At 36.2% G+C, this 23,060-nt stretch overlaps 1 non-coding gene across 1 annotated transcript; it reads right to left on the bottom strand.

Moving 5' to 3' along the window:
• Nucleotides 1-9,798: 9,798 nt before the first annotated feature.
• Nucleotides 9,799-9,938, bottom strand: LOC128775381 (U4 spliceosomal RNA). The gene has a single exon (XR_008420109.1). It is a non-coding gene; the product is annotated as a U4 spliceosomal RNA (small nuclear RNA).
• Nucleotides 9,939-23,060: the final 13,122 nt, after the last annotated feature.

The following is a 23,060-nucleotide window of genomic DNA, read 5'->3' as shown; positions in this document are numbered from 1 at the left end:
GAAAAATCACACCAATTGCAGTACAAATAACAGGGCGAGAATCTATGTGGATGATCAGTTAAAAGGCTATTGCAAGATTTCAGGCAAGAAATGAAAGCAGTTTTTACTGGGGTCTGGCAGTGGGGATAGAAAGATGGATACAGATTCAAGACCTATTTAGGAGACAAAGCTAATGGGACTTGGATATTGGGAAGTGGGGAGAGGGAATAGCATAGAGGTCTCCAAGGTTTTGGCTTGCAGGACTAGATAGTTTTTTATTCACATGGAGGATGCTAAAGAAAACCAGGTTTGTGTGAGAAGACCTGAGATTGATCAAGGTGACCTTCAGATGTCTAAGAGTAGATTATGAGTCCATAGCACCTGTGTCTACCCTCTGAGTAACTTGCATCTACTTTTGTGTCTTCCCATATTTTCCACAGTGAAGCCAGAACCATTTTATAAAATCCCAAATTTGATTACCACACTTTTCCTCCTGCTTAAAACTCTTAAATTACTTCTCACTGCACTTAAGATTAAAAAAAAAAAAGTTAACAATCTAAAAAGCCTGTCTGATCTGTTCTCTGCTTCTTGTGTGGGTATTAGATTATGGCACTCTTCCCCTTACTCATTAGACATCCTTTATATTGGGTTTCTTTTAGTTTCTTGAAAGGATTGTGATCTATAGCTGACATGGCTGAACAATCTTGGCTTATTGATCTTCTACCCATCCTTCAGGTATCAGCTCAAACTTCTTCAAGGAAATATTTTCTGCTCTATGTTCTCCTGGCCCTTCTGATTTTGTTTTATAGTGCTTATTATTGTTTGTAGATTTGTAACCGTGAGACTGTTAAACTTCAGAGTCTTTACAGAAGCTTATATTTGGGTTGGTAGGATATCACAGTTTATTTGGATGCTGTAGTAGGCAAAATATTGGTCCCCCAAAGACTTCTATGCCCTAACCTGGAAGCTGCGAACATGTTATTTTACATAGCAAAATGGACTGTGTAAATTAAGTCAGTTAAGGGCCTTGAGATGGGGAGATTATCTTGGATTGAATGGACCCTATCTAATCCCATGAGTCCTAAAAATGGATAACCTTTTCTGCTCAGAGAAAGAGGTGTGGTGACAGAAGCAGGTCCAAAGGATGCTACTTTGCTGATGGAGAAAAAGGGACACAAACCAGGAATGTAGGCAGCCTCTAGAGTCTGGAAAAGACAACAAAATAGATTCCCCTCTGGAGCTTCCTTAGAAGAATGTAGCCCTGGTGCACCTTAATTTGGACCCAGTGAGACCTGTGTTGGACTTGTAATCTACTGAATTATAAGAGAGTAAATGTGTGTTGCTTAAGCCAGGAAGTTTGTGGTAATTTGTTACAGTAGGAATAGAAAACTAATACAGATGCAATTGTGAATTACATTTGCAGTACAACTAATTCCATGTATAGTTCTGGTCCATAGGTTTCTAACTGAAAAATTACATTGTTTGATCATGATGCCAAATCTCATGAAAACATATTAGTTTAAATTATCAATACAAAAAAATTATCTTTAACCTTATCTTCTTAGTTGAATTCACAGTGGCATTCATAACAACATCAAATATTTCACTTCAGAAAAAATAAACTTTCAAAGCTCTCCGATTCTATAAATTGTATGAAGGAATTATGGTTATTATTAAAATTGGCTTATACAATGATTACCCATAGTTCCAATATAAAAGAGTTGAAATTGATTCAGAATAACATTTTTTTTAAATGTTTATTTTTTGAGAGAGAGAGAGACACACACAGAGTGCAAGCTGGGGAGAGGCAGAGAGAGGGAGACACAGAACCTGAAGCAGGCTCCAGGCTCTGAGCCATTAGCACAGAGCCAGACCCAGGGCTTGAACTCACTCACCATGAGATCATGAGCTGAGCTGAGGTCGGATGCTTAACTCACTGAGCCACCCAGGGACTGAGCCACCCAGGCGCTCCCAGATTTTTGATCCATAAGAAAAGTCATGCATCACAGTGTGATAGGTAAATGTACCTTCTGCAGCCACACTCGTTCAGTCTTTGTCTTCAAGCATAATCTTTTTAACTTAACTGCTGCTTTTTGAAATAGTTGTTAATGCTTTTTTTTTTTAAAAAAATTGTTTTTTAACGTTTTATTTTATTTTTGAGACAGGGAGAGACAGCATGAATGGGGGAAGTCAGAGAGAGAGGGAGACACAGAATCCGAAACAGACACAGAATTTGAAACAGGCTGTGCTGACAGCTCAGAGCCCGACGCAGGGCTCGAACTCACGGACCGCGAGATCATGACCCGAGCCGAAGTCGGCCACTTAACCGACTGAGCCACCCAGGCGCCCCTGTTAATGCTTTTTGATCAGGTTTGTTTCTTCTGTTTTTTATGTGGTTAGTAATATCATTATACTCCCACCGTAGATGATAGGGTCAGCAAATATTTTAGACCAGTTATATATTTATCATCAATTGTCCTGAGAAACAAATTTCAGTACTAAATTTTTTGACAATTATGATTTTTTTGCTTTCTTGTTGCCAAAAGTGTTTATTGTAAAAGGAAACAGTTTATTTTATGACATATTTTATAACATTATTGTTCACCTTCTATTTCACATTTCATGTAGGCCTAACCTATAAGCCCCCTTGTTTCACACTGGCCGCAGTGACTTGTGCCCTATGGAACAACTGGCTGGAACATCAAGTGGCCACCAGGGAGAGGAGGGGACAAAAAAGTGAACTGATGGCTCCACCATCACTAAGACCAGAAGAATTAATTGTTCTTAGCCATTTGTGTCCATCTGTGTGTCATGCAGAAGTTATACTCAAATCTCCCTGGGCCTCTGTCCCTCAACTATCCTTTAACCAGATTCCTGTGACTCTATTTAGGTTGAATTTCTGAGGAAACTTTGTCCTTTGTCTTCTTCAAAACTGAGAAATTTTGTCACAAAACACCACTTCACTAATATCCATTTCCTCCCACAAAGCATTTCCACCCCCGACGCAAACAGGCCTCTCAACGCTCCTCTTGCCTACAGTCCTTACAGGCCTGGGCATGTCTGCTTTCACATTTGAAGAGCTTAGGGCCTTGCTCTGGAACTGCTGCTGTCTGCTTTTCTTCAGCTCTCTGTGTTCCTAAATAATTTCCCACAATAATGGAAACTCACAAAAGACAAAGTTTAAAACCTAAAGTAACTGCCGCTGATTATCTGTTTTCTTGAAACAAATTTGCTTTGCAAATGTATTAGATGTGACTCTCAGTCCACAAAACCAGTTGTACTGGAAATGGAAATTTATATTTTGATAGCAAACAATGTGTTTTTAAGTTTCCAGTCTCTGTGAGAGAAAATGAGCCTTAGTCAACTCCAGGTGATCTTAGTTAATTCAGGATCCTTCCTCAATCCTTCACCTTCACCTCATCAAAATTCTCAGTAGCTTTCTTAACACCAAACGCTGAACAGTAAAGAGTACCTAGTACCCATCTGTCCCTGCTGGCTTCTCCTAAGTTGCCTGTGGTCCCCGAAAATTCTTGGTCCTTGACCTACCAGCTGTTGTGTCACTGTTCCTGGGTCCTGACTGCATGCTTTCTCTAGAATCACTTCTCTTGGCTACTTCCACACTTCTCTCAGGGGCACAAGGTCCATTTGGATCTCACTCTGGGCCATGCCCCTCTAAGGCTGCCTCAGACTCATATATGCATAGATACACGACCTTTTCTTCTGCCTGTACTCCCTACTGACCAAGGGAAATTCTGGGCTTCAAATCTTCCTGAAGGGAATCAGATATGGCCAGTCAATACACCCCACCCAAAAAACTTGTGGTCTAAGTGGTGCAAAGAGAAATAAGCCACTACCAGGGGCCATGCTTGGGCCTCAAGAAGAACCATACTTCTAAGTCAGAAATCGGGCTAACCTTTACTAGCCTGCATTACAATAAAAACAGCTGCTAACTATCTGTGAGTCTTTATGTATTAGGAAATTAAATGTTTTCTGTGCTGGAATTCAAGAATAAGGCCAACTGTGTTCTTTTATCACTGTCATATTGTTTTGTGATCTTGTTCCTCTGTATTTGGAAACAAAAATGTTATCTTTTTCTTAACTGATTTGAGTTTTTACAGAAGTGATTTACAGACTGAAGAATTATGTGACCTGAATTTGTTTGTTTTTATTTTTTAATTAAATAAATTTTTTAATGTTTATTTATTTTGAGAGAGAGAGAGACAGACAAAGCACGAGCAGGGGAGGGGCAGAGAGAGAGGGAGACACAGAATCTGAAGCAGGCTCCAGGCTCTGAGCTGTCAGCACAGAGCCCAACGCAGGGCTTAAACCCATGAACTGTGAGATCATGACCTGAGCTGAAGTTGGAAGCTCAACTGACTGAGCCACCCAGGTGCCTCAATTTTTTAATTTGTAAATGTTTACTTATTTCTGAGAGAGACAGAGAGAGATAAAAGAGAGAGAGAGAGAGAGAGAGAGAGAGAGAGAGAGAGAGAGAGAATATAAGTAGGGGAAGGGGAGAAAGAGAGAGACAGAATCTGAATCAGGCTCTGGGCTGTGAGCTGTTAACACAGAGGCTGACATGGGGCTCGACCTCGGGAACCATGAGATCATGACCTGAGCCGAAGTCGGGTGCTTAACCAACTGAGCCACCCAGGAGCCCCTGTTTGTTTGTTTTTAAGGTTTCTTTGTTTTTGATAATTTCTACACTCAACATGGGGCTCAAACTTATGACCCTAAAATCAAGAGTTGCATGTTCTTCCAACTGAGCCAGCCAGGTGCCCCTGTTTGTTTGTTTTTAAGGTTTCTTTGTTTTTGATAATTTCTACACTCAACATGGGGCTCAAACTTATGACCCTAAAATCAAGAGTTGCATGTTCTTCCAACTGAGCCAGCCAGGTGCCCCATGTGACCCAAATTTGAAATCATGAGGTGTAGAAGAGAGCGATGCATGGTAGTGAGAAATGGATTTGCTTGATTTAGTTATGCCATGTTGGAAGTGTATCCAGTGTATTAGCAAGGCCACAGACGTAGGGTATAGCTGTCATGAATACAGAAAACCTATGTCTCCATCTTCCTCTTAGTAAGGGCAGACCAGTTAAAACCACATTACATAGGGCTAGTACCTGGGTTCTAGTCTCCGCTATGTACTGCTGCTCTAATATTGGCTCTCTAGTAATGGCTCTCCTGCCTTATAACTTTCATGGGCTCTGGTAATAAGTTTAATTGAGAAAAGGACCATAACACAGATGCTTTCTCAGGGAAATAGATATATTCTTTGTTCTATTTCAGGTAATACAGGCAAGGTAGACTTTGGTCATTTTTTGAAAGAATTCTTTTATTTTCAATTATTTATATGCTGTCATTTTCTCCAAAGAATTGAAGATGAACTCCAGAAGGATCTAAATTATTGTTCCAGCCTGAATGGTGTAAGAAGAGAAATATCTGGTCCCCCTATATTGAAGATATATTTACAGAAGCCAGCAGAGTTTCCCATCTTTCCTCTCCTGATTATACACTTCTAGTGGCATAAATTCACCTGTCTATTAAGGAGCCAGGGTTATGACATTAATCCTCTTCTTTTCCAGATCTCTCAGAGGATGGTAAAGATCTGGCATCTGTAACAGTAAATATAAGAACGCATGTTTTGCAGGCATTATGCTTTTTTTCCCAAACTACTTTCAAAGTAGTAACAAAACACATCCTATTGAAAGTTCCTGACATTTATTCTGACTCCTTACTATTCACAAATATTAGCTGAAAGACTGTATGTTCAGAACTATGATCAGTACTATACAGACTTAAAGAGAAGCAGAAGGCATGCTGTTTTCTTAGAAAAATATAGAACCTAATTGAGACAGCTAAGACATATTTGTAAAAAATTTTTTAAATGTTTATTTATTTCTGAGACAGAGAGAGACAGAGCATGAGTAGAGGAGGGGCAGAGAGAGAGGGAGACACAGAATCCGAAGCAGGCTCCAGGCTCAGAGCTGTCAGCATACAGCCCGACACAGGGCTCGAACTCACAAACCTTGAGATCATGACCTGAGCTGAAGTCAGTCGTTCAACTGACTGAGCCACCCCGACAGCTAAGACATATTTGTGAGAAGTGACTAAGGGAGATAAACATCCCATTATTCTGTGATTTCAAATTAATGATCAAATTTCTACTTCGGAGCAGTACAAAAACAAATAAGCAGAGTAGGATCAGTCAAAGGAGAGGCTAGTAAAGGCTAGAATTCCACAGATCACTAAGATTATGAAGGAAGGGTTATAAGTTATGCCTAGAATTACACATAAGACTTGGGGAGACAGCGAAAATTATTCCAGCTCTACAACCAACATAAATATATTTTCCTATGCTCTACCACTGATTGATATGAATCTTAAACTGTTTGAATTCAACATTTTTACACCATCCTGTAAACATTCTATCATTCTCTGATTTTCTTTCTTGGGGCACCTGGGTGGTTCAGTCGGCAAAGTGTCTGTTTTTGGCTCAGGTCATGATCTTGTGGCTCGTGGTTCAAACCCCGCATTGGGCTCTGTGCTGACAGCTTGGCGCCTGGAGCCTGCTTCAGATTCTGTCTCTGTCTCTGTCTCTGTCTCTGTCTCTGTCTCTCCCCCACTCATGCTTTGTTTCTCTCTCAAAAATAAATATACCTCACCAATGTTAAAAAAAAGGTATAAAAAACAAGATCATTTCAATTCAGTCCAAATATAATTGCAAAACAAAACAAAATTTCTTATAAGTATCTTTTAAAACTATAGCATTAATCAATAAACTTAGGCCATACATATTTCCTATGATCTCTCTCTTCAGAAGAGAAATAGGAAAAATAAGCCACTAAAGGATAAGCTATAGTTCCTTCTTTCTAAGAGTTTGTTGTTATTTCCATCTGCCAAGAAATCCTCCTCTTTTCTGGGTAATATCATAACATCCCCACACGTAACTCCCACACACACATACAGACATTGGGGCCTACTTCACAGAACCCTACGTGTTCTGACAGGTGACGATGGGTTGCCAGTCAGAGTACTCTACCCTAGCCTATCCCATTCTCCAGCTGAAGACAGGAACATAACTCAGGCTGGGCTAATGAGAGTTTTGTATCCGCTTGGTCATAGTGTGCGAGAGGTGGGGAAGTGATCCAAATTGGGACAATCCAAGTCTTTCCTTAAATTTCTACAGTAGATGGAAAATAGCTCTTTCCTTTAGAATCATAAACTGGTTAAGATATAAACCCAGACAAGTTACCTACTACTCTGGAATACCTGAGTCAAAAATATATAGAGTCTACACCAGTGATGGTGGTTGCGGGTGGAGAAAGCTGGAGGAAAAATAAGAGAGTGCTAATGCTATTTGAATTCCAAGCTCCAGCCTGTGTTACTGAAATACGCTCTACCCCTGTCTTTCTATGGTTTAGTTATGTAGAGCCAATACATTTACTTTTATATTTAAGCTTTTTGAGTTGGGTTTCTGTCACTTGCAACCAGAAGTTTCATAATACCGAATTCAAGAGGTGTGAAAGGATTATAGAATACGAGAATAATACATAACAAAATTCTATAATGAAAATTCAATAAAAGTTCATATGAATAAGGGATATGTGTGGGACAGAACCATAAAAGAAGGTATCATGCAGTACTAAATCCTGTTAAGAATTTTGAATAGAAGATTTTAATGGTAAAATGAAACAGAAGTCTCTTTTTTTTAATGAAAGAGAATTCTGTACTTATGTAAGTACACAAGCAAAGAAATGGAGGCAGAAAGACTATTTAAAACACACATACACATTTCAACTATATACATAACCTTTGGCTGAGAAGTTAGTTCATTTTATCAAATTACCTGAAAATTCATTAATATAAGTCTAATGTGGGACAGTAAGTCTTTGAAAAGACATTAAGGCTTTTAGAAGGTTATTGGTCACTGTACTATGGCATATATTAATGTGGTTATTTCAATTCCTCTTAAAATAGAATTGAAGGAATGGGTGTTTTGATGAAGTGTCAAGAAGCCAAGAGAAACCGTGACAGTCTTGAGGAAGAAAAAGGAAGGAGAACTTGCCCTAATAATTATCAATACTTATCCTAAAGCTACATTGAGACATTGAGACACTGAAAATATTTGTGCAGCCATAGAAAGATAAGCAGACAACTTGGAATTATGCATTGACTTAAGCATATGTATTCTTTTTAAATTTTTAATAAATAGAATTCTCTAAATTTTTATTTTACCTCATTTAAACTTGGATCTACATGATGTTGTGTCTAATATGGAATGCAGATAAATGGCATTCCTCTTAGCATGTACAGCTGTGAGAAACCCTTGCTTCTATAGCAAGAACAATAAAACACAGACAAAATTAACAACAACGACAACAACAACAACAACGTCCCATGCAACTAGTAAAGAACATTGAATATAAGGAAAGTGAATTCAATGAATTGAATTCCAGACAAAATAAGCTCTCCATATGAAAGCAGAGAGCCATGGTGTCAGCTTCCATTACTGGAAGTGGGCATCTAGTCTAGATAGGAATGGACAGAGGAAGGCCCTGTCATTAAAAGAGAGCAGGATGAGAAGGAATCATCTAGGTCTTAGAAAAAAGGATGGGCCGGAAAGACAAAACAGAATCTGAAAAACCCCCAAATACAAAACAAATAGCACTAACAATTGTCCCCTGCCTCCTCCAATGTAAACGTAAGTTTCATCCCTCACAAAAAACAAACAGAAAAGAGAAAGGAAGGAAGGAAGGAAGGAAGGAAGGAAGGAAGGAAGGAAGGAAGGAAGGAAGAAAAAAGAAAAAAAAGAAAAAAAAGTGGCTTTGGAAAAAACCAGAATGAAATAACAGAACCACATTCAGTCATGGGTTGTTACATGTGTACCCAAGCCAAGGCTTATTTTATTCTGCTTTTTTCCAAAGCCACTTGGTTCAAAAATATCTGAAACTGCAGTCCAGCCTCAAATAATAATATGATTGGGGTCCCTGGGTGGCTTACTTGGTTAAGTGACCGACTTGATTTTGGCTCAGGTTATGATCTTGCAATTGTGAGATGGAGCCCCACATAGGGCCCCTGCTGAGTGTGGAGCCTGCTTGGGATTTCCTCCCTCCCTCTCTCTCTGCTCCTCCCCCACTTGCTTTCTCTCTCTCTCTCTCTCTCTCTCTCTGTCTGTCTCGCTCTCTCAAAATAAATAAATAAATAAGCTTTAAAATAATGATAATAATAATAACAACAATAATAATATGATCAAAACGGTAGCAACATGAAAGGTTGGATATTACTCTTATCATGGGCAAAGTCAATTGAATTTAAAGGTATAACCCAACCCCCATTCAACTCAATTTTAGGATGTATCTAAATAATTAGCCCTTCACCCTAAATGTCAGGCAGAGAAAAATGCTTGAATTTTCTGAGAAATACATAAAACTAAATAAAAGAAAATTGTATCTTAATCTCCACTGTTCTATACACAATGCCTAGTAACAAAAGTAACAAAAGAGTAAGAAGCACAAAAATGTGACTTATAAACATGAAAACAATCCTTATTTCACAATGAAAAAAATATCACCAATATTACCCTACTCTTAGACATTTTTCAATAAGAGATATTTATTAAGCAGTAGAATGGGCATTTAGATTAGGAATATCTACTCCAGAATCTTCGCTCTCACCCATTTTTTTTTTTTAAAAAGCACACACCACACACAAAAACAAATGCAACCCGTGTTTCTCAGGATAGTAATAAGGGCATAAACCTTTTGATATACATCATTTATATCAACATTTTGGACAAAAATCTTCCTTTTTTCCCAGTCTCCCTAGAGACTATCAAAAATTGCCAATGTGTACTATATTTCAAGTCATCATCGTGGGGTATTGAGAAAAGCTTTCAATTAGCAATAATCACGCCTCAGTAAACCTCATTGGCTACGATACTGCCACTCCGCAAAGCTTGGACAAAAATCTTAGGTAGGTGTAGGAAACAAATCTGAAAAAACCCCAAATACAAAACAATATGATTCATATATATGAATCATATATATGATTTCAGTTTTTCCCACACGTATTTGCTTATTTTTTTGTATCTTCAGAATTTGATGCTTCTAAAGAAGAAATCTCAAGAGAAATTAAAAATATTTTGAACTATTTAAAAGTGAAAACACAGATTACCAACATTTGTGCGATGCAGTAAAAGCAGTGCTTAGAGAGAACTTTATAGCATTTAATGAATATATTAGAAAAATAGATTTAAAGTCATAATCTAACTCTCCATCTTTGAAGCTAGAATAATAGGGGAATGTTAAATTCACAGTAAGTAGAAGAAAATAAATTATAAGAATTAGAGTAGAAATCAATGAAATTAAAAACAGGAAATCAATAGAGAAAATGAGTAAAAACAAAAGCTTATTCATTGAAAAGATCAATTAAATTGATAACCCCCTAACCAGATTAAGAAGAAAGAGGACATAGATATCGATATCAATATTAATGAAAGAGAAGACATCACCATAGATCCTATGGATATGAAAAAAATAATAAAGGAATATTATGAATAACTCTATGCCCACAAATTTGTTAACCTAGATGAATGGAACATTTCCCTGAAAAACACAATCTGCCAAAACTGACAAAGGAAATAGACAATTTGAATAGGTCTATACCTATTAAAGGAATTGAATCAATAATTAAAACAGAAAGCATCAGGTCCTGATGTGTTCACTGGTGAATTCTACCACATATTTAAGGAAGAAATTATACAATTTTTCTATATTCTATTTCATAAGATAGAAGCAGAAGAAATACATCCTAACTCATTCTCTGAGGCAAGTATTACCCTAAAACCAAAACTGGACAAAGACATTACAAGAAGAGAAAACTACAGACCCAATGTCTCTCATGAACATAGATGCAAAATCCTCAACAAAATATTAGTAAATTCAACGCATTAACGCAAAAAATAATTATACACCATGACCAAGTAGGATTTATTCAAGGTATGCAAGGTTGGTTCAACATGAAAAAATCAATAAATGTGGGGGCACCCGGGTGGCTCAGTAGGTTAAGCATCTGACTTTGGCTCAGGTCATGATCTCATGGTTCATGGGTTTGAGCCCTGTGTTGGGACATGTGCTGACAGTTCAGAGCCTGCAGCCTGCTTTGGATTCTGTGTCTTCCTCTCTCTCCCCTCTCCCCTGTTAATGCTCTGTCTCTCTTTGTCTCTCAAAAATAAATAAACACTGAAAAAAAATTTTTTAAAAAGATCAGTAAATGTAATCCATCACATCAACAAAATAAATAAATCCTATGATCATATCAACAGATGCAGAAAATGCATCTGACAAAATCCAATAGCCATTCATATTAAATACTGTCAGCAAAGTAGAATAGCAGGAGGCTTCCTCAACTTAATAAAGAATATATACAAAAACCCTACAGCTAACATCATACTTAATGTTGAGAAAATAAAAGTTTCCTGGTATGATCAAGAACAAGACAAGGAAGTCCCTTTATACCACTCCTTTCTAACACTGCAGTGTGTTAGATAATGCAATAAGACAAAAAGGGAAATAAAAGGTATGTATATTGGGAAGAAAGACATAAATCTATTTTTGTTTACAGGTAACGTCATCATTTATGTAGAAAATCCTAAGGAATTAACAATAACAACAATAATAACAAACTCCAAGAACTAATAAGTATAGCAAAGTTACAGGTAACAAGGTTAATATACAAAAGTCAATCATTTTCATATATTCCAGCAATGAAGAAGTGAGATTTAAAATCAAAATATGGTTGGGCGCCTGGGTGGCTCAGTCAGTTAAGCGTCCAGCTTTGGCTCAAGTCATGATTGCGGTTTGTGGGTTCAAGCCCTGCGTCAGGCTCTGTGCTGACAGCTAGCTCAGAGCCTGGAGCCTGTCTTTGGATTCTGTGTCTCCCTCTCTCTCTCTGTTCCTCCCATTCTCTGTCTCTGTCTCTGTCTCTGTCTCTCTCTCTCAAAAATAAGTAAAACATTAAAAAAAATTTTTAATTTTAAATCAAAATATGGTGCTATTCACATTAGAACCTAAAAAAAAAAAAAAAAAAAAAAAAGAAATGCTTAGGTATTAACCTAACAGAACATGGACAAGATCAATATGAGGAAAACTACAAAATTCTGATGAAGAGACTACAAAAAACTGAATAAATGGATACACATTCCACATTCATGGATAGGAAGATTCAATATTACAATATATCGGTTTTTTCTAACTTGAACTATAGACTCAATGCAATCCCAATTAGAATCTTAGAGTGTTATTTTGTAGATATCAGCAAACTTATTCTAAAGTGTAGATGGAGAGGAAACAGACCCAGAATAGCCAACAACAATACTGAAAGACAAGACCAAATTTGGAGGACACACGGTAGCAACTTCAAGACTTTAAAACGAAAGAATCAAGACAGTGTGGTATTGGCAGAATAGACAAACAGATCAATGAAACACAATAGAGCACTTAGGAATAGGTACACACATATATAGTCAACCGTTCTTTGACAAAGACACAAAGAAGCAGTGATAGTCTTTTCAACAGCGCTGGATAACCAGAGACTCATATGCAAAAAAACAAAAATCTAGACACAGACCTTACATCCATCACAAAAGTTAATGCAAAGTGGATCATAGACCTAAATATAAAATGCAAAACTATAAAACTCCTAGAAGAGAACATAACAGAAAATCTATAGGGCTGCCTTTGGGTATGACAATGACTTTAGATACAATAACAAAGGCACAATTCATGAAAGAAAGAATTGATAAGTTGGACTTCACTGAAATTAAAAATGTTTGCTCTGTGAAAGATACTGTCAAGAGAATGAGAAGATAAGCCACAAATAGGAGAAAATATACACAAAAGACATATTTGATATAAGACTATTATCCAAAATATACAATGAATTTTTAAAACTCAACAATAAGAAACAAACCACCCAGTTAAAAAATGAGCCGAAGACACATCACCAAGGAAGATACACAGATGCATCAAGAAGAAAGATGCTTCATGTCATATGTCATTGGGGAAATGCAAATTAAAACAAGATACCACTGCACATCTATTCGAATGGCCAAAATCAAAAACAGTGAATGGATTAAATTGTGGTATATCCAGACAAGGGGATATATTTCAGCCGTAAAAAGCAATGAACTATCAAGCCAGGAAAGACATGGAGGAAGTTTAAATACTTAATACTAAGTGGAAGAAGCTAATCTGAAAAGGCTGCAAGCTATATGGCATTCTGGAAAAGTCAAGCCTTGTGGAGACGGTAAAAAGATCAGCAATTGCCCGTGGTTGAGGGTGGGGGTTGGGAGGATGAAGAGGTGGAGCACAGAGGACTTTATGGCAATGAAAATATTTGGTATGATATTATAATGATGGATACATGTCATTATACCTTTGTCAGAACCATAAAACGTACCATTAAATGTACAATACCGAAAGTGAACCCTTAGGTAAACTATAGACTGAATGATTTGGTGTGTGTGTCAATATAAGTTCCTCAGTCCTAATGAATGTACCACTCTGGTGGAGGATGTTGACAATGGGGGAAGGCAGAGGGTATATGGGAAATCTCTGTACCTTCCTCTTAACTTTTCTGTGGCCTAACACACCTTTAAAAAATAAAATCTAAACAAATTAATGTTTCCATATTTTTCTTGGCTTGAGGATGAGAGGAGGACAAATTACACTGAGAAGTCTGACGTTGAGGAAACTAGTCTTGATCATCTTAGCTAAGTTCTACTTCTACTACAATGATTTTAAAAGTCACAGTTTTTTAGTTTTGTGGGTTTTTTTTTTAACTCACCCTTGTAAGCTTTTTTTTCTTGTATTTGTTTTGAGAGAGACAGAGACAGCATGAATGGGGAGGGGCAGAGAGACAGGGAGACAGAGAATCCCAAGCAGGCTCCACACTGTCAGCACAGAGCCCCATGTGGGGCTCAAACTCATGAAATCCTGAGCTCATGACCTGAGCTGAAACCAAGAGTCAGACAGTTAACCGACGGAGCCACCCAGATGCACCCTAAAAGTCTCAAATTTTAATGAGAACTTGTTCACACTAACATTTCTGGATTGAAATGTTAGAATTGAAAAATAAGTGCTGATGACTGTTTTAATGTTTTCCTTAGTTATCAGAGTGATTGTATTCTAAATTGGTATCCTCACCTCACTATATTGCTTCTATAAGTTTTATTGACTGAAAAACTCACTATTCTTAAAATTGGCAATAAAATCATACAGGATAAAGATATTACACATTTGAAAATCAATTCTAAGCAGTTTTCACCTCAGTTATATGTGTAGATGAGCCTCCATATTTAAGTGAACATTACATTAACCTTCATAAGGAATGATGCCATAAAAGCCTAGCAAAACACTGTTACCAACAGAATCATTGTGTTATGCAAATGAACTGATAACCTCATCTACTTGCTTTATTGAACAGTCCTTATATTTTAATATATTGAGAATATTGTTGCCTTTTGGGAAAATATACTACATGGATTATTTTTCATAATTTTAAATTTATTTTTCTTTCTTTCCTTTTTTATACAGGCATATAGCAAAACATTCTTTTAATAAATTTACATATATTTGTCTCTGCCTACAAAACCTCAGTTAGAATATTTATAATTTTTCTTCATTTAATCATGTTCATATTATATTATAAACTTGTTTTTATGTCACTGCTTAGAAACAACTATCTTAAAAACAAAGCCTTTTTTTTTAAAACACATATTCAGAATCTTTGAAAATTATGTAAATGATATATAGTATATGAAAGCAATACACAGATAGGCTTTTTTTTCTGTAATTACCTTTATTTAGAGCTACATGAGGTCTTTCTCTGATTTTTTTATACTTCCATGAAGCTTAACAATGTTAGCATAGGTTTATCTATTACTACACAGATACTTTTTTGTGTTATTTATAAAACTTGGGCTATGCCTTCCATATGATTATGAGGCCTGATACTTAATAGTATATATATACATATTAAGTATAAGTATAAGCAATATAAGTAATAGTAAAAGTATAGTGTCTGTGTGTGTGTGTGTGTGTGTGTGTGTGTATATATATATATATATATATATATATATATATATATAATAGTATATTGTATTGATTGAAAGATCCTATATATATAAGTAATACATATAGGTATTTATAAAAAGACAATGTAGAAAGTTATCTAACTATAAGTGCTTAGTCTATGTGGGGATGATGTTTTAGAGAAGCTGTATCTTAACAATGTAACAATGAACTAATTTAGAATAAATAGCAAAGAACAATGATATTAGGATGGGAAAATCTTCACGCTTTGAAGAAAAATATAAAAGCAAATATAAATTTAGAAGTAATTAAAATGTTTTAGATTATATTTAGAATCATACAAATACTTAGAATAATTTATTATCTTTAATATAACAATTTTCAAATATTGGTGGGAAGATTCAGATGTATTTCCCTAAGAAGCCACCAGATGGCTATGTGGGGCCTTTCTTGGTTTTAAAGTTCAGTGTTTTGGTTTTTTTTTTCCTTCTACAAAACCAAAGATTTAAGCAATTCCTTACATAATTTTTATGGAGTTTTGAAATAACTTAAGTGTGATGCTATAATGGATATGAATGCAATTATGTATGTGTGTTTGTTTCTTCTGATTTTATTGTAAGTATCAGACTAATGTGATGAATTTTAAAGAATGTCCAAATCACAAAACTTTGAACATTTAAATATTAACTCTCTTCTGGTCCAAACTTTTGATTTTGTAGGTTAAGAACTTGAGATCTAAGTGATAAACATTTCTCCATCTTTTGGGCTTTATTTTCACTGGCAAAATCTAAGTACAATATTCGCATAATTAAAATGCAGGATTGGGGAAAGGATATCAGGACTACCCCTAACACTACTCTAAAAATAAAAAATAAGAGGCTTATTTCTTGAAGTTACTCAAGAAATTATATTTATCCAAATGATCAAATTTTCACTTTGCTTTCATTGTGTCAATGCATTCATAAGGAAAATTAGGCAAAACAGACTTCGGCTCAGGTCATAATCTCATGGTTTGTGAGTTCGAGCCCCACATCAGGCTCTGTGCTGACAGGTCAGAGCCTGGAGCCTGCTTCGGATTCTGTGTCTCCCTCTCTTTCTGTCCCTTCCTCACTCTCACTCTGTCTCCCTCTCAAAAATAAATGAGCATTAAAAATTTTTTTAAATGAAAATAACTAAACCAAGAGTACCACAACTGTGTCAAGTACTAGTTTTTAACATAATCAATTCTTAGAAAACTTTGTGTAAGGTACATTAATTTAGCACACCTTTATTTTCCAAAAATAACATTCATTTCGATATATTTTTTTCTGAAATATTTCCAAGCCATTTATGTTAGTTTGTTTTGGTTATGGTTTTAAGTATAACTTACATTTTTATATTTAAAATTGTAACCAATAATACTGAAACGATTTAGCATAATCAGCCTTTACTATCATTTTGTGTGGGAGAGCATAGTTGTGCATATTCACAATTGTGGGATTTTCCTCAGAATGAACAAGTTGCCCTATTCCTCCAAAAATGCAACTGTTAACCTGGGAATGTTAATATTACCTTGCTACAGTCCCATAGTCAAAAATGGAAGCAGAGATTGAAGAGTTCCTAGGAAAGTCTGGGTAATGCCATTTTAGCGGGGTCAGAATTTATATACAACTCAGACATGTTAAAATGTGGTATGATTTATTTTCTGTATCTGATTTCATCTTGCTCTGAAGTACTCTTTCTCACTGATTAAGGAGAGAAAAAAAGAGAAAAGCAAAATCAAACCTTAGTCTGAGTATGCCAATATTTATTCCTGTTGTCAGTGTCTTTTGGATGGACATTTCAAATTTCTTCTGATCTGGAAGGGTCTTTTCTTTCTCTTTTCTGTACGAATATTGTAGGATACAATGGAGGGCAAACAGTACCTGTCCTGCGAGTTGGGAAAGAAAAGTCTTCTAGTTCAGTCCATGCTGTCTCATGGTGGTGTCCTGGTGACTTCATATCACTGGTATCCTGCAATAGGGCCACTCTGGAAGTCATGGTCCACCAGGATTCTCATCATGTCCATATTTCCTCTCTAATCCCTTAAGAACCAATATGTGTGCCACACAGACTATGGGGAACTGGCCCAAGCTTGAAATTTCTACTTTCATCCTGCTTTGGAAGAACCATGATGCTATGATATGCCCTATAACACTGTTTCCACTCAGCTTTTTAAATAGGAAGCCAGGCACAAAAAGGGCCTTTACTTTCAATCCCCATCACCTTCTTTGGGCTTTATTATTTCTTATCAGAACATCCTGCCTTGTCTTTCAGGGTTTAGCTGAGTGGTTGAGTGAAGGGAAAGTTGATTCTGCACATGATGTCTTCTCTTCCAAATCTTTCCAATCCCATCCCAACACCAAAGGACTGTCCTTTCCCTTTGAATGGCAGGGACTTATTTTTTACATGGCTCCAGCCTCTCTTCTGTGTCTTTCATAGAAAACCCCTAAGCTCAAACTTTCAAACTTTGCTCTGGCTTTGCAAAGGGGTGTTTTGTGAACTGGAAATAATATATTCTTTCTATTTTATTTTTGAAACAAGATTTTATTTTTCAAAAGTTTCATTTATCTGTGAAAGCATACTTAAAAAGCTTGATACTCAAAGTTGAAGAATGGTCTTTGCTTTAAGCTCTGTTCACCTTACCTCTGTAAAATGAAAAATTAAAGAATTAAATTGATAAGGGGACATGAAAAACAGGAATCTGTAGTGAAAAAAAAACCACATTGATTTCATATCTCAAATATATCATAACAAATAATTCTAAATTTGTACAGAACCACAAAAAAAAAATCTAAACAGCAAGAACAATCTTGAGAAAGAAGAACAAAGCAGAGGGATTACAATCAGAGATTTCAAAATATACTACAAAGCTATAGCAATTAAACTAGTGTGGTACTGGCACAGAAAGAGACACATAGATCACTAGAACAGGAAAGAGACCCCAGAAACAAGCCCATGCTATATGGTCAATTAATCTCCAACGGAGGAGGATGAATATACAATGGGGGAAAGACAGTCTCTTCAACAAATGGTGTTGAGAAACTGAACAGCTACATGCAAAAGAATGAAACTGGACCACTTTCTTACTCCATACATAAAAATAAACTCAAAATGAACTAAAGAAAGAGCTAAATGCAAGGGTTAAAGCTATAAATCTCCTTAAAGAAAACACAGGCAGTAATCTCTTAGACATTGGCCTTAGCGACATTCTTCTAGATATGTCTCTTCAGGCAAGAGAAACAAAAGCAAAAATAAGCTATTGGGACTACACCAAAATAAAAAAGATTTTGCATAGCAGAAGAAACCATCAACAAAACTAAGAGGCAACTTACTGAACTGGAGAAGATATTTGCAAACAATATATCCAATAAGGGGTTAATGTAAAAAACTATATATAAAGAACTAAAAAAAACTCATCACCAAAAAAAAAAAAAAAAAACCAAAAAAAACAAAGACTCCACAAATAATCCAATTAATGTCTCAAATATACTGTCACTGTTTCATTACTGACTTAAGTGATAAAAATTCTCATGTTTAGTCACTGTGTTCCTGATATTGCACCATAATTCTCAGCAATAAACACTGAAGTGGCATAAAATTTGTATTTGATTGCCACTGTATTTTGTGGCTTGCCCATCTGGCAGGCCATGAGAAAATAAAGAATGTCTCATGTAAAAGCTCATTCACTTATTCATTCATATATTCTTTTATTCATTCATTGAGTGCCAGAGGACTACAAGAAAGAAGTACAGAAAAAATAACAATAACAACACAACCCCACTTTTAGCCCAAACATAGTTTCTCTGTACCACAATGCAGCATTTAAAAAAGCCTTCAAGACATGAAAGGGCAACACTGGGGCATCAGTTTGTGGTTAATTTTTTTTTCATGGTGCAGTTAACTTGAGAGAATCCTCTGGGAAAGAAATTGGTTCTGTTGCACTTATTACTTTTATAATCAGGAAAAAGAGTGTCATAAAAAGATGATTTTGACCTCACCCTGGCCTAGAGTTTGGCAGCTCTAATTAAAAAGTGAATGTACCCAATGTCTTACAGAATAAAGCCCTTTTATAACAAATAACCTTTTGATGGAGAAACCACACTGTTTGTACACCAAAAAGCAATTTTAAGGCTTATCTTGAGCTAATGCCAGGGTAAATAGAAGTTGAAGCTTCTTGCCCTTTTCTCTTTACCAAGGAATCAAAGCAGATCTATTTCAGCATTCTGCTTTTACAAATATACTACTGTAAATTTTATGCAGTTTGTAAGGACAAAATCCCTTCCAGTGACATTTTGGAGCAAAAATGAAAATTCTGGATCTACGGTTGTGTGGTGACTGGATTTTAACAATTTGTACAGAAGAAGCCTTATTGTGAGGGAAGCCAAATTTAATACTGAAATGGTCCAAAGAGTTGTCAACAGTTCATTTAAGGAAACATTAAGGAAACATCTCACTCTTGAAATTTAATTTTGACCCAGTTTATAAAAGTTGGAAAGCCAGAGTATTTATGTTTTTTGTTAAGGAAGATTTTTTTTTGGAAACCTGAGTTTAACTCCATAACTTAATGTATGGAACTGTGACTACATTAAAGGTAGATGTGCTTGTATAGGAATTTCAGACTGGCTGGTTCTTCAAAATCCTCCAATGAGAAGTTAAAAGAAGGAATTTCAACAATCACCAAAAAAATCAGTTCTAAAGGTGCAGACTCTATGACCATTGCTCATTTTATTGTGATAATTAAATGCCAAAGAGATGGGCAATTTATAGCTACACTTCTTGTCACAATAAACGCTTGCAAACAAATCATCGCCAATGAGTATTTATAGATTAAGCTCAAGAGAGCATAAGCATTTCTTCATATGGTACTTTGTTTAACAGTGTCACATAATATCAACATGCCTGTTATAATTTATAAAACACTTTCATCTTATTTGGTCTTTTAATGTTGTGGGCTGGCTGGCCTTTTAACATTTTTACGCTTACTATCATTTTACAGATAAGTAAGTCTTGAGCACTGAGTACCTTAAAAAAGTTTATGTAGGGGCGCCTGGGTGGCTCAGTCGGTTAAGCGTCCGACTTCGGCTCAGGTCACGATCTCACTGTCCGTGAGTTCGAGCCCCGCGTCGGGCTCTGTGCTGACTGCTCAGAACCTGGAGCCTGTTTCAGATTCTGTGTCTCCCTCTCTCTCTGACCCTCCCCGTTCATGCTCTGTCTCTCCCTGTCTCAAAAATAAATAAAACGTTAAAAAAAATTAAAAAAAAAAAAAAGTTTATGTAAGTTAATGGTGGAAGAACGGGGTTATACTCGAATGTAAGATTTCTGATTCAAAATTCTTTGCATTGGTAGAAACATATCATTCTTATCTATAAATGTGTCTTCTTTATTCCCACTGAACATTCACACCACCAAGACATCACATTGGTTTGATGAGGTTAGTTTCTAATGCACCTCTTCCTAAGCCCTTAACCACGTCCATTAATTTCCCATTAGTCTTCTCCCCTGTAAGACATCTAGGTAGGAAGAGCAAACTACAAGATAGGACATCTATCTAGAAGACTTCCAGTTTCTGTTCCACATGTAAAGAGCCAGAAGACACCACTCCACCCTAACAATAAGTAAAAAGATGAACAAAATGAAAAATCAACAACTCTTCTTGATCCATAATAGAGTGGAGGACACAGGGCAAACCACTGCTTCCAATATTGGGGAGGCAGACATGTAAACACAGGGAGTAAAAACTTAACCATGAGCAGAAACTGCTTTTTGGACCAATACCAGAGTAAAACAAACAAACAAAAAAACCCAAACTGCCACTAGAAGTTTTTGGAGGCTCAATGTGGACAGCCCTCATAGTTAAAAAAAAAGTCTGGAGGGATGCAGTTATAAAGGGCTCCCATACTTTTGTCAGTTTTTACTTCAGGAGCCTGACCAGGCTATCACAGTAATCTGAGAAAAATCATCTCATGCTTCAGGCAAAAAGAGAAGAAAAAGAATCATTTTGATATATGCCACAGTTCTTTGTTTTCATCAGAGCCTGCCCTCAGGGGAAACTAGTTAGCCAGAGTCTAACCTGTGAGATATTATCAGTCTAACTGACCTGAGGGAAGGAAAATATCCAATTCCAGCCTATTCTAGCCATCTATTCTACATAAGGGAAGGAGAGAGAGCCTGAGAAACTCTTGTGAAATTCACAGCCCAGAGGCACAGACTCTAAAAGACTGGGACTTAATTATAGGACTATAGAACTCTTCCCCCCCACACATCACCACCACAGTACTAAAGGCCTATTTGCAGCAGTTCCTTTTACCCAGTATACCATGTGTCTCTACCAAGAAAAAATTAAAAGTCCTACTAAAAGGCAAAAACCACAATTTGAAGAAACAGAGCAAGCATCAGAGCCAGACATGACAGGGATGCTGGAATTATCAGACCAGGAATATAAGATAATTGTGATATATATCCTAAGTGCTTGAATGGATAAAGTTAGTCAGCATGCAAAAACAGATGAGCAAAATAAGCAGAGAGATGGAAATCCTAAGTACCAAAAAGAAATATTAGAGATCAAAAACATTGTAGCAAAAATAAAGGATGCCTTTGATGAGCTCATTAATAGACTGAACATGGCTAAGGACAGAATTCTGAGCTTGAGGTATCTTGATAGACACCTCCAAAACTGAAAAGCAAAGAGAAGAGAATACTGAAAAAAAAAAAAAAAAAAAAACATAAAACAAATAAAAACAAAACAGAACAGAATATCCAAGAAATGTGGGACAACCACAAAAGGTGTAACATATACATAATGGGATACCAGAAGAAGAAAGAAAGGAACAGAAGACATATTTGAAACAAAAATGGCTGAGAACGTCCCCAAATCAATGTCAGACACCCAACTACAGATTCAGAAAGCTCAAGAAAAATCAAGCAGAATAAATGCCAAGAAAACTACACGTAGGCATATAATTTTCAAATTATAGAAAATCAAAGATAAGGGAAACTCCTGAAAGAAGCCAGAAGAAGAAATCTTCTTACCTGTGAAGGAACAAAGGTAAGAATTATACCCAACTCCTCCTCAGAAACCATGCAGGCAAAAAGAGCAGAGTGTAGTATTTAAAGCATTAAGAGAAAACAAAAAACAAAACAAAACACCACCAACCTAGAATGTGTACCCTGTAAAAGTACCCTTAAAAGATAAAAGAAATTAAAGATTTTCTCAGAGCAAAATTTGAATTTGTTCCAGATAGACCTATTTTGCAAGAAATAGTTAAAAAAAAAAAAAAGTCTTCAGAGACGAAAAGAATAGAAGAGGTCATAAACTCAGATCTAAATAAAGGAAGAGCATCAGAGAAGGAATAGTGAAGATAAAATAAAAACTTTTATTTTTCTTATTCTTAATTGATCTAACAGATTACCTATGCTTATGTGCATATCTTATGTATAAATATATATTTATGTTTAGCTTATATATAAGTGAAATGAATGACAGCAATGATAGCAAAAGAGAGGTACAGGGAATTGGAATTATTTTATCATTATAAGGTATTCACACTTCCAGTGAAGTGACATTATATTATTTGGAAGTAGACTTGGGGTGCCTGGGTAGCTCAGTCAGTTAAGTGTCTGATTTTGGCTCAGGTCATGATCTCATGGTTTGTGGGTTCAAGCCCCATATCAGGCTCTGTGCTCACAGCTCAGAGCCTGGAGCCTGCTTCAGATTCTGTGTCTCCCTCTCTCTCTGTCCCTCCCCCACTCACACTCTGTGTCTGTCTCTCAAAATAAATAGACGTTAAAAAAATTAAAAAAAAATAAACAAACACTAAAAAAATTGAAAGTGAACTTGGATTAGTTGTAAATATATATCTCAAAGTCAAAGGAATTCAATAAAAAGCACTAAAAATAGCATAACATATGTTAAGAGAAAAGATGGAATCATAAAATGCTCCATTAAAACCACAAAAGGCAAAAAAG

The sequence above is a fragment of the Panthera pardus genome, unplaced genomic scaffold, assembly GCF_024362965.1.
Source record: "Panthera pardus isolate Hobbes unplaced genomic scaffold, ASM2436296v1 HiC_scaffold_7, whole genome shotgun sequence".
Classification (NCBI taxonomy): domain Eukaryota; kingdom Metazoa; phylum Chordata; class Mammalia; order Carnivora; family Felidae; genus Panthera; species Panthera pardus.
The sequence above is the reverse complement of the archived record's forward strand: the minus strand, read 5'-3'. Positions and strand labels throughout refer to the sequence as shown.